This window comes from Pantherophis guttatus, chromosome 5 (assembly GCF_059756535.1).
Source record: "Pantherophis guttatus breed Tessera chromosome 5, ASM5975653v1, whole genome shotgun sequence".
Classification (NCBI taxonomy): Eukaryota; Metazoa; Chordata; class Lepidosauria; order Squamata; family Colubridae; genus Pantherophis; species Pantherophis guttatus.
Window position 1 is genome coordinate 35,383,169 of NC_142067.1, and position 16,211 is coordinate 35,399,379.

Genomic DNA, 16,211 nt, shown 5'->3' on the forward strand with positions numbered 1-16,211 from the left:
AGAAGTATTTTAAACTATGAACATTTTAACACACTTTACTGAAAATATTGACAATTTATTTTATAGAAACGGGATTTTTTATTTAAGCAATATTAAATATAAAATAGAAATTACATGTGAAGAACACATTTTTACATTGTAGTCCAGCAGTTGAGAAAGCATCTCAGAATGACCCATGTCTTGCTTTGAATTTTGAGACCTTCTGTCTTGAGGAGAGAAACCTAATATTGATTGTTTTCTCATCTCTGTGGAAATACCTGTATTTTATCCTGTCCTAGTTATTGGATTAAAGATATAAAAAGGGGACTACTGGATATGTGAAACAGGTCAGATGGGAGAAGCTTTGTGAATCCAAAGTCCTTCTAGTCTTCCAATGTCCATGATTCACCGTCTGATGAAAATTTAAACAAAATCTTAAATTATTCTAAATCTGGTAAGGACTAATAGGAGATACCAAAATATCTCCCTGTCCATACTTTTTGTCCTGCTGGCATTGTAGAGTTGGATTTCCTGATAACAGAGCACTGTAGAGAGAATAATATTGCACTTCCATTTTTTTATTTAAAAAAAATATAACACACAGTTACAAAAAGTGTATATATCTATATCTATATCTATATCTATATCATCTATCTATCTATCTAATCTGTCTTCTTAATATATACATACATACATACATACATACATACATACACACACTATATATTTGTTTTCGTAGATTTTCACGGGTACATGTATGCAAGTCTTGGTGTATTCAGGTCTTTTCCCGTGTAAGATTGAGAGTATCTTGGCAATGTTTCGGCAGAATCTCATCTGCCATCATCAGGCCTATGCAAGAGTTCTTCAACAGCAACAGCCGTTACTGTTTCAAATCTGGTGCTGGCAGTGTGCTTTGTTGGAATGGCCCCACCTCTTCATCCTGATTGGTTGGGAGTCCCAGTCTGTGTCTATTGGCTTGGCTTTGAGTGTATGGTCGGCTGTTCTCCACCAGGTGGCAGGGCTTCATCTTTGTGGCTTGCTGGAGTATGGTTTGGGTGGGGTCTCAGGAGGTGTGTGTTTGGCTTCTGGTGTGTAGATTTTTCTGTCTGTGGGTGCTGGGACTCGTCTGTTGACAAGGGCTAGTTTCTGGTAGGCAGGAGGTATCATCACGTTTATTCATGTTATGGGGATGTTTTTCTATTTCGATGGTTTCCATAATTATTCTCTTGTTGAAGTGTTCAGTTGTGGAGATTAATTTGGTTCCTTTGAAATACCATTACTGAACATCTAACTCCCACAGCACTGTCTTATGCCTAAAGAAATTTACCCATGTAGTAGGGCTGTATTGCTATTATCCATCTCATCTTTCTCATCTTCTCATCTTTCCTACTACCTTCTCCTATTGATATCTTATAATTTATTTATTTATTTATTTATTTATTTATTTATTTATTTATTTATTTATTTATTTATTTATTTATTTATTTATTACATTTCTATATCGTCCTTGTCCCAAAGGACTCAGGGCGGTGTACAGCCATGATAAAAATAATACCAACACAAAAATTAAAAACAATTTAAAATAATTTAAAGCATTGGCCGTATTTAAAACCCCTAACTAAAACCCCTTTTAAAACCATTTAAAGCTCACTTAAGTTAATTCATTCGGTCAGCCTAGCTTGCTGAAACAGTAAAGTCTTCAGCGCATGACGGAAGATGCAGAGGTCAGGGATCCTCCTTATGTCCGGGGGCAGCTCATTCCATAGGGCAGGAGCGCCCGCAGAGAAGGCTCTCCCCCTGGGGGTTGCCAGCCGACATTGTTTGGCCGACGGCACCCTGAGGAGGCCCTCTCTGTGGGAGCGAATCAGGCGGTGGGAGGCATGCGGTGTCAGAAGGCGGTCCTGTAAGTATCCCGGTCCTAAGCTATGGAGCGCTTTGAAGATGGTGACTAGCACCTTGAAACGCACCCGGAAGACCACTGGGAGCCAGTGAGGTGTTACATGGGAGCGACAGGTTGCCCCCATAACGACTCGCGTGGCCACGTTCTGGACCAGTTGGAGCCTCCGGGTGCTCCTCAAGGGGAGCCCCATGTAGAGAGTGTTACAGTAGTCCAGATGAGAAGTGACAAGGGCGTGAGTGACCTTGTGTAAGGCATCCCGATGCAGAAAGGGACGCAACTGGGAAATCAGGCGAACCTGATAAAAAGCCCCCCTGGCCACAACCGTCATATGATCTTCTAAAGACAGCCACGTATCCAGGAGGATGCCCAAGTTGCGAGCCCTCTCTGAGTGGGGTAAGATCTCATCCCCAATAGCCAGCGATGGTACCAGCTGGCTATATCGGGGCTCCGGAAACCACAGCCACTCAGTCTTGGAGGGGTTGAGTCTGAGCCTGTTCCTCCCCATCCCGATCCGCACGGTTTCCAGGCATCAGGACATCACATCAAGGGCCACTGAGAGATCTAGGAGGACCAGGACTGAGGAGCTTCCCCTGTCCCGAGCCCTCCAGAGATCATCAACCAATGCGATCAATGCTGTTTCTGTGCTGTAACCCGTCCTGAAGCCCGACTGGCACGGATCTCACTTATTGTTTATACCTTATGATTTATGATTGTATCTTATGATTTATAATCTATGATGTATCACTTTATTTTTGTATGTACACTGAGAATTTATGCACCGGAGACAAATTCCTTGTTGTGCAATCACACTTGGCCAATAAACAATATTCCAATAATTCTGCACTTATCATGAAAACTTCTATACTGCAAAGAAATCTGAGATTAAAAAAAATCTATGGGATATTGGCAATCTGTTAAGCATTATTATTATATTGCTTCAGTTAGGATTCTTAATCCTAGAGCATATTGAATTCCAAAATATAATTGCTCTTTAGAAATAGCGGACAAATATTACTGACCTATTATTTGATACTCTAAATTAACTCCATGGAATACTAGGTTTCAAAGCAGAGCTTGACAATTTCTAAAAGGCTTCAAATGCTAGGGTTAATACATGTCCCTGACTTATTTTGAGAACTGAAAAAGAAACACAGGATTTTTAGTTTGCAACTGTTAACTTTGGTTTTACATGTTCAAGCCATTGATATTTTAAGCACTTTGCAAATAAATTTGGCCTGGGTGCAGATAAAATAAAAGTTTATTTGCTGCCCCTCTTGTTAGCTCAGTTGAAGTCATGTTGATTCTCCTGGGAGAGGTCAGGATAATTAGCACATACTTTATTCTGTGGCTACTAAGCATATTGCCAACTTTTTATAGCACTGTGCACTATGATTAGTGGGCTTTTTACTTTTATTTCTAGACATGAGAAGTGGAAACATTTAATTAAATAGTAGACAAATATAAATCCAGTTAATTTTTCTTCATTCACCAGGCTGTTGGAAAAGTGTGGTTTTACAAAAACTCCAATATGAATACTTCCATAAAACCAATACAATTTAATCATTTGGTTGATTTTCTGAATCTGTTAGACTTACAGGGCATTACAAATGGGATTTATCCATTGTAAGAATTGTAAGAATATGGAATCTCAAAATTTATAATTTGTATAATTAAATAAGAGACAAAGTTACCAATTTGCCCCTCGAGATAAGAATTTATGATGGATTATATGATAAGATAACAGAAGAAATATTGAAGGCGACTTTTAAGTTCTTGAACATTTGAAGGAATACGGTAATTCACAGAGTGGAATCTTAGTTAAAGGAAACAATTTGGCTACAGGTAGGAACATCAACATTCTGCAACCTCACCCATCCACCCAAGTTTACCACGGGCCAATTTGGTGAATATGAATGAACTCTTGAAACTGAATAATATCTCAGTTCTACTCAGGAGTATCTTGAGCCACTCATAGATGCTATAAGTAAAGGTAAAGGTTCCCCTCGCACATATGTGCTAGTCATTCCCGACTCTAGGGGGTGGTGCTCATCTCCGTTTCAAAGCCGAAGAGCCAGAGCTGTCCGAAGACATCTCCATGGTCATGTGGCTGGCAAGACAAAATGCCAAAGGCGCATGGAACGCTGTTACCTTCCCACCAAAGGTGGTTCCTATTTTTCTACTTGTATTTTTTACGTGCTTTCAAACTGCTACGTTACGTGGCACTAGGGATTCGAACTGCTGAACTGCTGACCTTTTGATTGACAAGTTCAGTATCTTAGCCACTGAGCCACCACGTCCCTTATAGATGCTATAGATGTTATAGGTAGTCCTCAATTTATGACCACAATTGGGACCAGAATTTCCATTGCTAAGCAAGGTGAGTTGCACCTAATTTTATAACCTTTTTTTACCATGGTTACTAAGTGAATCTCTTCTGTTGTTAAATGAATCATACCATCATTAAGTGATTCAGCTTTCCTCATTGACTTTGCTTGTTGGAAGGTAGCTGGGAATGACAATCACATGATTATCCAATTTATGTTATAAACATTTAAGTCCCTTACAAACTGTACCGTAAGTGTTTATATTTGCCTTGCTGCTTAATGTATTGTATATATGAGGAACATTCATGCTCGAATTTGATTGACTTTCTGTTTGTATATATGCTCTTAATTTTACTATTGTTCCATGTTCTCCAAATTTAAGATCCCATTCAGATATCATCAGAGCTGTATTTTACAATGTTATCAAAATTTATTCTCACTGCTCTATGTATCAATATTTCTTGTTTATATATTCTGAAACCGGTTGTGATTTCATTTGAATTTGAATTTCCATATTTTCTGCATAGTATATCTATGCATCTTTCCAGTACTATTTTTAATATCACCACAATAACATCTCATTGCATCAAGATGAAGCATTTTATGCTGAACAATAATGGCAATATGCTTGAAATCCTACAATATGATTTCTCACTTCTTTTGAACATGTAATGTTCATATGGCAGACAATTGGTTTGTCTGTTTATAAACACTGATTTGCGGGGTACATGATTTTAATTTTGAGGCCCATTTCATGCTTTTGATTCACCAGTAGACTGAAAGTAGCTCGTCACAACATCATGATAGAGCTTTAGAATATATTAGACTTCAGTAACCTTTTGAATTCTCTGGCAATCCAAATAATGATTCATATAGATGACTCATTTCATTAAAAAAAGTGATGCAAATAGATCAGTATATTTCTAGTAGATTAAAGTATTATCCCAATTCTCTGAATTCTAAGATTTCACCTACCCACAACATAAAAAGAAATGGGAACTACCCATTTTATGTGACTGACTGATTGAAAGAAACTATACCATGGAAATGGCTTGTGGTGATCTTTGAAATAGATGTCTAACACCTCATACTGAGAAATCTTTCCATAAACTGATATATCAGGCTTAGTCAGTATGAGTAATTCTATGAATGGCAGATTGTGACAGATGACGTTGATTTAAAAAATACATTTGGTGATGGCCCTCTTGGCACTAATGTTGATGAGGCTGTCATCTATCATTTTGTTGATACACTGACAAGAATCTCACCCTGTGTAATGAAGGGATTAACATTAATATAGTTAACTGGTGTGGAACTTTTACTTGTAGTTAGAATATGAATTTAACTTTTCTTCTAAGAAGTGTTCGTTAATATTTTAAGAATATAAGTGTCATCCTGAATTAAATCCAAAGATCATCATGCCAGGGATGGGAATAGCATGCAATTTTAAGATAACCTAATCTTCCCATGCTGTATCTTCCCAGTAACTAGAATTCATACTAAGTATGTTTATTTTAAGAGAGTAACGTCTTGATCACATTCTGGAATGAAAAATGTAAAAAAAGAGTGTGTCTTATTAAGCAATATTGCATTTAACCTTTGAATAAGATATAATTCTCTTCCAAAGATATGGATGAAATTAGTGCTGTCTATTTACCACTACAAATTATATTAATTATTGGTATTATCATAATTAATTTAATATCTTATTATCTATTATTCATTTCATATTTCAAAAATTTCAAAAGTTGAAACAGGATACCTTAATTTTATTATTCTTTCACATTGCATCTAAATTTGACCTTTATACTTTCAGGCAAATTTCAGTAAATATTCCAACTACCCAAGTTTGATGATGATGATGATAATGACAATAGTGAGGGCAATAATGATGGTTACTATTATGACAATAACACTACTACTTCATTCATATTCTTTCTTATCTGTAGGAGATTGAACTACATGGGAGCTTTCCCACATTTTTATCCATTTTATTTTACTTTGAGTTAGAGATAAATATTGAACTGGACTGGCTTGTAGATAATACTAGCTATTCAGGTCTAAAATACTGTGGGCTGCTCAAGAAGAAATTCTTAAATTGTGTGATGGTCAATCAACTGGAAATTTGGTTCTGTTAAGTATGTAAGGAACACTAAGGAGTGGAACTAACTTCATCACTTATACTGATGGGCCTAAGTAGTCTGTAACTAAACAGGAAAAAGATATTGGAGTCATAATGGATAGTTTAATTAAGATATTAATTCAGTGAGTGACAGGCATGCAAAATGTAAATTCTATGCTAAGATGCTAAGGAAAGACACTGATTGTAATGCTTTTATACATCTCATAATATATCCACATTTGGAATACTACATTCAGTTCTGATACCAGATTTGAAAATGGATTTAGTGGAGCAAGAAAATGATCAGAAGGGAGCAAACTACAATGATTGAAGAATGACCTTAAATTGATGTATTCATTTTTTTTAAAAGCACACATATTTTCATTTCTCCACATACCTCTATCATCATCTCAACATTCCTTATATGTTAAACATAACTCCGGTCAGGCATGGGAACCTGTTAATAGTGAGAACTTTTTACAGTGGCTGTATTGAGCTGATGTAAGGATGGATTCTGCTGTTAATCATGATTTTTCATTTTAAATTGATTATGGTGGGTTTTTATCTATCTATACTTGTTGATTTTTGGTTTGTTTGTATTGATTTTTCTTACCTATTGTGAGCTACCAGAGTCAACTAGATGTGGGAAATCAACTGAAATAATATAACAATAACAACAACAACAACAATAATAATAAAGACCTAGGCAAGCACTTAAAAACAATTGGCGCTGACAAGATCACCATTGGTCAGCTGCAGAAGGCCACCTTACTGGGATCTGCTCACATAATCCGTCGATATATCACGCAGTCCTAAACGCTTGGGAAGTGTTCGACTAGTGATTTGGGATACAAAATCCGGCATGGTCATCTCGTTTGCTCTATATACTGTCATCATCATCATCATCATCATATTTAGAACACAACACGCCAGATATCACAGTTGTCAAAAACTGAAATGTACAATTTATTGACATTGCGGTACCAGGAGATGCCAGAGTCGAAGAAAAAGAACTGGAAAAAATCATGAAATATCACGACCTGGCCATCGAAACTACATGGCTATGGATGAAACATGTAGCAGGGATACCCATTGTCATCGGAGCACTTGGTACCATGTCCAAGAATTTTATAAGATACACCAACAAATTGCAATAACACCAGCGGAACTACAAAAAACTGTGCTACTTGGAAGTTCGTACATTTTAAGAAGATACTTGGTTGATACCTAGGACGCTGGCAGCAACCCGTATCAACCATTAGCACCAGTCAATGGTATTTGTGATGCATTTTTGGTTGACTGACTTTCATGTTTATTGAATAAAGTAAATAATAATAATATAGATTTAGAATTCAAACAAACAAGCACCTGCCACATAACACCCCAGACTTAAAAATTGTCACTAAGAAAAAAAAAACTGAATAGTGGATGTGGCAGCACATGGAGAGAGCTAATAGAAGAGAAAGAATTGAAGAAAATCACAAAATACAAAAACCTGCAAATAGAAGTAGAATGGCTGAGGCAAAAGAAAACAAAGATATTACCAATAGTAATAGGCATCTTGGTACAATCCCAATCCCACTTTGGTTACAATCCCAAAACATCTGGAACATCACTTGAACATCAGCACTTCTTAATATGACAAACAGCTCAGCCTTTGGGACATCTAATCTATAAATTCTATGGGGCTCACTGAGACTTAACCCCCAGGTCACAGCACTGCAGCCCTATGTGATTATAGACTGAGACAAGCCATATTTTTTTCATGCTGCCGAACAAAGTTTTTATGCCCTTCCTCCAAAACAGTCTATTTACTGCTTGCAGGTGTTTCCTGTTAAAAACAGACAAGAGACAGTATCGTTTGGGAAGAAGAGCTTATTTTTTTACTTATCTGCCGACCTTTGGAAAACATTTAAAGAATCATAAATTACCTGCATAAAAATATACTTCAGATAAACATTTTTAAAAATATTGATAGCTTCGGACTAGGTTTCAAATCCTTGGATTTATTTTCCTTCTTAGGAGGAAACAATGCTTCAGATATTACTTCTCCTACATTGTGAGATAAAACCTGGATAGATTATGAGGGTTTGACACAGAGGAATGAAAGCCTCCAGCAGGTTTTGAGATGCTGGGGACAAAACACTAATAATGGAAACTGCCTTGTGAACCAGAAGTCATTTCCTAAGATTTTAGTTTGTAGAAGGTATCAGAGGCTGTATCTGGGAGAAGTGCAAGTTAATTCCTTTTATTTTTGATGGTAGGTGATATTTTCGTTGCTCACAAGTCATGTTCAGAAAACGTGCAAGTGATAATGGCATGATAGTGGCATGCAGGTTATCTTGCTTTCAGATTATTAAAGGGTGATGATGATGATGATGATGATGATGATGATGATGATGATGATGATGATGATGATTGAAGACACTGAGCTTGTCAGTTGAAAGGTCAGCAGCTCAGCGGTTCAAATCCCTAGTGCCGCGTAATGGGGTGAGCTCCCGTTACTTGTCCCAGCTTCTGCCAACCTAGCAGTTTGAAAGCACATAAAAATTGCAAGTAGAAAAATCACCTTTGGTGGGAAGGTAACAGTGTTCTGTGTGCCTTTGGCATTTAGTCATGCCAGCCACATGACCATGGAAACATCTTCGGAGATGAGCACTGCCCCCTAGCACATATGTGCGAGCGGAACCTTTACCTTTACTATATGATCAGTCATTAGCAAGCAGTGTGTTTTCAAAAAAGGAGAATGAGACAATAAAACATTGTGATCATTATACATGTAGCACTAATGCTGCCACCACATCTGTGGCCTTTAAACTACCTGCTGCCTTCTTATATACCAATGATTCAGATGCCTATTAAAATGCACCGTTGGGCACAAAATTCTTTATTACTGATTCTCTAACTTCTCAATAAAAGAAATACCAAACTCTGCTCAAGGACTGAAGATAGCAACTCTAATGAAAAAGCCCCTAGGCACAATGTCTTAATTCTTTTTTAAGATCTCTTATCCTATGAGAGCAAGATTCACTTTCATGGGAGGTCTGGTTTTGTATATAATCCAGTGAAAATAATAAGGCTATGTTAATTCCAAAGTCCTCAGTGCTGTGCCTATAATTAAAATTTTGCTTGACATTCTATGGACATCTAACTTCATATATATTTATATTTTAAGGGGTCTTTGTTTTTTGTTTTGTTTGCATTAAATGAGAAGTTAAAATGCTGAATATACATATACTGTGTATATCTATCTATCTATCTATCTATCTATCTATCTATCTATCTATCTATACTATACACATACACACACACACTATTTATTTATTTACATACACATACACATACACATACACATACACATACACATATACATATACATATACATATACATATACATATACATAGGTAAAGGTTCCCCTCACTCATATGTGCAAGTCATTTCCAGCTCTAGGGGTAGTGCTCATCTCCGTTTCAAAGCTGAAGAGCCAGCGCTGTCTGAAGACATCTCCATGGTCAAATGGCCAGCATGACTAAATGCCAAAGGCGCATGGAACGCTGTTACCTTCCCACCAAAAGTGGTCCCTATTTTTCTACTTGCATTTTTTACGTGCTTTCGAACTGCTAGGTTGGCAGAAGCTGGGACAAGCAACGATCAACAAGCTCAGCATCTTAACCACTGAACCACCGCATCCCTAAAAATTATATATATGTGTGTCTGTCTGTCTGTCTGTCGCTGCCTCTGCCTGTTGCAGCCACCGCCTATCGCTGCCACCACTCACCGCTGCCAGTTTGCTGCTGCTCGCTGTTGCCATTTGCCACTGCCATTCGCCATTGCCACCTATTAGTGGTTGGATCAGCCTCCCGGAATACCACTGATCAGCTGTTCCAGGTGGCGGGGATCACAACTGTCTATCACCACCAGTTGCTGCCGTAGCGGCAGCAACAGGCAACAATAACGATAGGCGGCAGCTATCCCTGCCACCTGGAACAGCTGATTGGTGGTATTCTGGCAATGCTAGGGAACGGTGGAGATAGGTGATGGCGATGATAGGTGACAGTGGCAATAGGCAACTGTGGCAATAGGTGACTGTGGTGATAGGTGGTGAGTGATAGTGAGGGGCAGCGATAGGTGGCTCCGATGGAGAGTGATAGGTGGCGGTGAGCGGCAGCAATAGGCAGTGGCAATAGGTGGTGGCAGCAAAAGAATAGACCCATGTCCCAGGACAAAAAAATCCATTGTGGGGACAGCCTCATGTAAGAGAAATTGCTTCCGTAGCTTCAAAAGCTTTTGGCTGAAATGATATAGGGTTTCCTGCTTGAGCAGAGGTCTGGACTAGAAGATCTCCAACTCTTCCAGCTCTGTTATTCTGTATAACAGCATGTTACAAGAGGCAGCCAAAGATAAGTCTTAAAAGATTTAGACAAAGCCATGCAAGATTTTCATGGCCGAAACAAAACAATTTTTTGTTTTTGTGTTTTCCTCCCCAAACGCTAGGTGTGTCTTATGGTCTGGTGCGTCTTATGGAGTGAAAAATACGGTAATTTAAACTGATCAGTACTTTCAAAATGAAATCGAACATTTTAACCAAGGTTAAAAGTGCTTGTATAGAAGCTCTTTTGCATTCACAAAACTGGAGCCCATATATACACTAGCCTCTCAAGGTTCACTGAATATCCAGCCAGCAAATTTTTAGTATGAATGGATTATACTAAAATGAGAAAAGATGTTCTAAGGCCCTGTAGACCTGAAATGACGGATCTGTGCACATTCACTTCTTTAGCCCTGAATTAAGGGCTGTTTGCCAGAAGGGGGTATGCATATTTCCAAATGTGGGCAACAGTCCTTAGCCTCCAAGCTACAAGTACCCTCTGTGGCCCTGGTAGTTTTTCAGGGTAATATGCCAACAAAAGCATGACTTTTTCATTATAAATTAAACTCACACATATAACATTTAAAAATCCCAAAGGGAATTATCATCCCAAATAATATTTTGATCCTTTCTTGGAAATCATTAAAGCAGTACCCTGTTCCAAATGGTCCTTATTTGAAACTTTATGGCTGTGGCTACATAAAGGTCAACTGCCTGCACTATTCATCCATCTTTATATTTAAGATCAAAGTGAGCAATGGGAGTGTCAAGCTTCATTGTTATCTCCAAATAAATGAATTTCCAAATGCCCAATCTTTGAGGAAATTTTTCTCTTTATTGAGCATAACGAACTGACCCTAACTCAATGCGCAGTTAGCACTGAACTTTGCCCCCCCCAAAAAAAACCTCTCTTTCCAGTTCCCAATTCTCTGCGTCTCATTGGCCATCTTCCAAGTCATTCTTCTCATCCCATCTCTGTCAGTTCACAGGAATGCCCCCCCCCATCCCTTCTCCGTGGAGACAGTTCTTCAGGGGAATTAAGTAGGTGAAAGTTCAAGCCTCTCCTCTCCGTACTTATGGCAGCTTGGAAGCTGACAGGGAGTATGACACATTGGTTTTAGCTCTTCCTCTTTCTTCATTATTTTCCCCATCTTTTGTAGCCTCTCTATCCTAAATCTGACGATTGATGGACATGAGAAGATAATGTGCTTATCCACCTTTCCCTTATCATATGGAGAGCATAGCTCAGGGGTGTCAAACTCGCGTCGTCATGGCTGCGTCACGTGATGTATTGGAACTTTTCCCCCATTCACTAAACCGGGCCTGGGCATGGCCAGCGTGTGATGCACCCGGCCAGTGGGCTGTGAGTTTAAGAGCTCTAGCATAGCTGTTTAAAAGTCTTTAGGGTAAAGTATATCTACCTTTATTGTGTTCATTCTTTTAAACTATACGGAAACAATAAAGAGAATATAATGAAATTAACCACTGTTCTTTTCTCATCTTCCTTGAACAACACACATTTTCTTTGATATTTAAACCCTATTTTCAGTGCTTGCTTGCTTGTTTTTAGTGATGACTGTGGGCTTTATATTAACTCCCTTATGAAAGGAGTCTCTTTGAACAAAGAAGACAACAGATCAATTTATCACCAGTTTATGAGTTAAATCTTAAACTACATTATTATTTTGTCACAATAATCTTGGTTAAGAAACTGAAATGTCCTACTACAATTGAAATACTTTCGACATCTATATTTGTAATTTAAATCAATAATATAAACTCTATTGATTTTAAAAGTGTTCCTATAAGCTTTTGTGTGGAAACAGTTACAGGAAAGATGTTATAATTGAACTGGAAAGCAGTGTACACCTTGAATCAATAAGCTAGAAACTAGAATGGAATCTTGTCTTATAGCTCACCTTTTCATTGCCTGGGAAACCTTAATATGAATAGGATTTACTGAGTTCCAGTTGCTAAAGTCACCAACTTCCCTATTCAAGTTCATACGTATTACTTGCAGAGCTTGCCTACTATTATTTATTAGTATTTAGTCTTAGAGTGAATGTTCCTGGTGTAATCCTATTCATTAAGAATGGTGAGCTTGAACTACCAGCAAGTATTAGGAATGAATGTGATTAAAGCTCTCACTGACATCAATCTGAGTTGAGCCTAAAGTGGAAAGGGAGAATATATTTTATGGGGGAAAAAACCTCTTGAAATATATCCCTTATGGCCTTTCTCAATATTGGAAAGCTTCCAACTAGTGTGAACTTGAATGAGAAGAGGAAGCCATCCTAGGATGACTTTATGTTGTTCTTTAACCAAATCTGATTGGCTAAAAAGAACCATGATGTTGTCATATTAGATAACTGATCTCTATTTATCTGAATTATTGAAAAAGCAACAAGAGAAAAAGAGAAAGGTTAAATTGTTTGCAACCGCTATTTTAAAAACAATTTTTATGATGGATTTCTGGAGAATATTTTTTTATCAAATAGAGATATAAACACAAATTCTTTATTGCTGTTGATGTTCGGATATGGATGCAATTCATTAAGAATACTGGGGGGTGAGGCAGGACAAGTTGGTCAAAGGTAGCTAAGCATTTACACAAAAGAAAGGAGAAGAGCGGAAAAGTGCCAGACCTTATCTAAAGCATGTGAGACAGTAAACATTATGATAAATGCTTGAATATTAAGTATATAAAATATACAAAGGTCTATGACTGTATAACAGTCCTGTGGAATATTATTATACTAGTATATTAAAATGTTTAGATAATTAAAAATGTGAGGATAAAATGCAGAGGTGTAGACTAAGCTAATATACTTCTTGCTGGGATAATTTGAGCATAATTAATTTACTTAACACCTACTTAGTTGTTTATTACAATCATAGTTCAGGGATATCTAAAACAAGGCAAGAGAGAAAGCGAAGAAATCAAGGAAAAAGAAAAACCGTATAGGTTGAAGTTAACTGTCGCCTAGCTTTAACTGCTGCAGACATCAATTTAGCTACCATGTGGGTGATGCACAATTTGAGTCTCAAAGGGGATTGTCAATATAGAAATCATTTATTCTCCCCAAGAGTCACCGTATAAGAGAAGTTACCACTGATTTGAAGATCATTGAAGAAGTTACAGTAAAGGAGAACATTTGGCTTGTTTTGATTTCCCTAGTGTCACAAGGGTATGGAAATGTTGGCAAACTTGCTGTAGAGAACACCCATGGGAGTATATTGTGTCTAGATTCTTTTCTCAATTTAGAAGAAGTGAGAATGTAACAGAAGCTTTCTGGATTCCAGGAACCTGAATCTAGTAGGATTCTAGAGAATGAATTGACTGCAGACTGATATTCCATATCACTCAGTTTTTGCAGAACTAGCTTTTTGACGAGTATAGTCCAAAGCTATCAAAGCCAAAGCCTACAAGCAATCTAATAATTTGTAGTTTTTTCTTCTGCCAGTGTCCATACTGAAAGGTAGTTATCAGATAGGACTAGTGGAAGCAATAGGTAGGCCTAGTGGCAACCCAATAGAAATAATCTAATTCTCTTACTTGATGTCTCTGAAAATACATATGAAATTTATTTTTCCCCTCCCAGATGAACGCATGCCAACCAAGTTGTAGGTCATGGCTGTCTATTGTTAATACCCTTTTATTTTTAAGATTTATCCAATCCTTAAGGCATGTTACGACTGCCACTTGGTGGTAAAGTTCCCAATCTGGGAGTCCAACTTCTCCCTTACTTCTATTATCCTGTAAGAGTTTGAGTTTTATTCGGGCTTTCTGCCCTAACCAAATAAATAGAATAGAATTTAATCCTCAACCAACATGTAACAACCAGTTTTCATGCCCTAAATTCAATTTTAGACAGTCCAGATTCAAGCCTGAGTATTACATTTGGGATAAACATTGGGCACAACAGATAGGAAATGTATAAATTTAGTTTGTCTTGTCTCTAAAGTATTCTTCTTCCTGCATAATTCAACCTGTGCTGTGTTAAATATAAAAAAAGATTTTAGCTTCAAACAAAAAATCTGCTGTTGGGTTTAGTCACGTCCTTGGAAGAAGAAGAATCTTGTGTAAATCTTGATGCCACTAGTACTATATGCCACAATGCACTTTCCAGGATTCTCTGTCATGGAAAATTGCCTTCAAATATTTAAAGGAGTGTACTTGTTCTATTTTATTCTGCTCGATTATCTAGGCTTACTGTTTTGGTTTCTTGGTGAAAACAATGATTTTAAATTTTTGGTAAGTAATAACCACTCTATTTCGAGTACAGTTGTTTTACATCACTCATTTGATCCCTATGGGTGCAGAAGAGATAACCACACCCACAGGGATCAAATGAGTGATGTAAATCACTGTTTACATGTAAACTACTATGGGCATTTAACATCTTTGGCACACAAAAGTTTTGGCCATCCAAGAGATCAGCCATATGAGTTAATAAATCTTAAGCAAGATGGGAAACAAAATGTAGCTCTGTTACATCCTTCTGCCTATATGTATATTCCTTGGGTATTACATCTCACAATTGTTTGAATAGCGCTCTTGGATTAAGAGGAATAATCACCTATCGGTATTAGTGTTTTGCAGCTTCTCCCATAGCAATAGCTGGGATATGGAATGAATGCAAGTTTAAAATTAAGAAAAGCTACACAGGGTGTAGACTTCAGGCTTGTGGATGTGCTTCTCAGTCATGTTATGTAGCACAAGGATGTGGTCCTCTGTTAAATATATGGTTCAAATATATGATTCTCTGATCAGGCCTTCTGATTCAATTCATTTGGATAGTTACTAGCCTAGATATTGTGCATAAAATTCTTTAAAGGCTAATGTTTCTGTAATTAGTAGGATATCCTTTATTGCCTTTCTTACTATATTGGGACTAGTATCACCATCCCCAGTCTTTAAGGATATGCTCCACACATTCAGTGTGCATGAAGAATAAGAGAGTCCCATTATGCACAGTTCTATATGGTGATTCAGGTAGAATGCAATCACTATGAGAGGCTTTTCCAACTCTAAGAGTTTCAATTAGCTTGACAGTTTCAGAGGAAAAGACTGGTGGCACTAGACAACCCTAAAAAGGGTTGAATGATGTTTGTTTAGTTAATCTCTTGGTTAATCTGAAATGTTTGTCCCATATTTATATAGGAAGTTCTTTATCTACACTTACTTTCTCCTGGCTAGAACAATTACTTATAGAAATTCAAATCAAATCTTTAATGATTTCCAAAGCCGAATAAGAAGTTTACTTTTATTGTATTGAATGTTAATTCTGCTGAACAGTCCTGGTTCACAAAAAATACTAGAAATATATTTCATATATTTTGTTCATTTCTAGGTAATTGTTTTATTACCCGTTTATCCATCTATCCAATTAACCATCCACATTCAATTTATTTTCAGTAGTAATTAATGATCACCTACCTTCATTCTTCTTTTTTCATTTTCTTTTGCTTACACTTTTCAGTGCTGCCTGTTGCTATGGTATCAGTGGAATTTT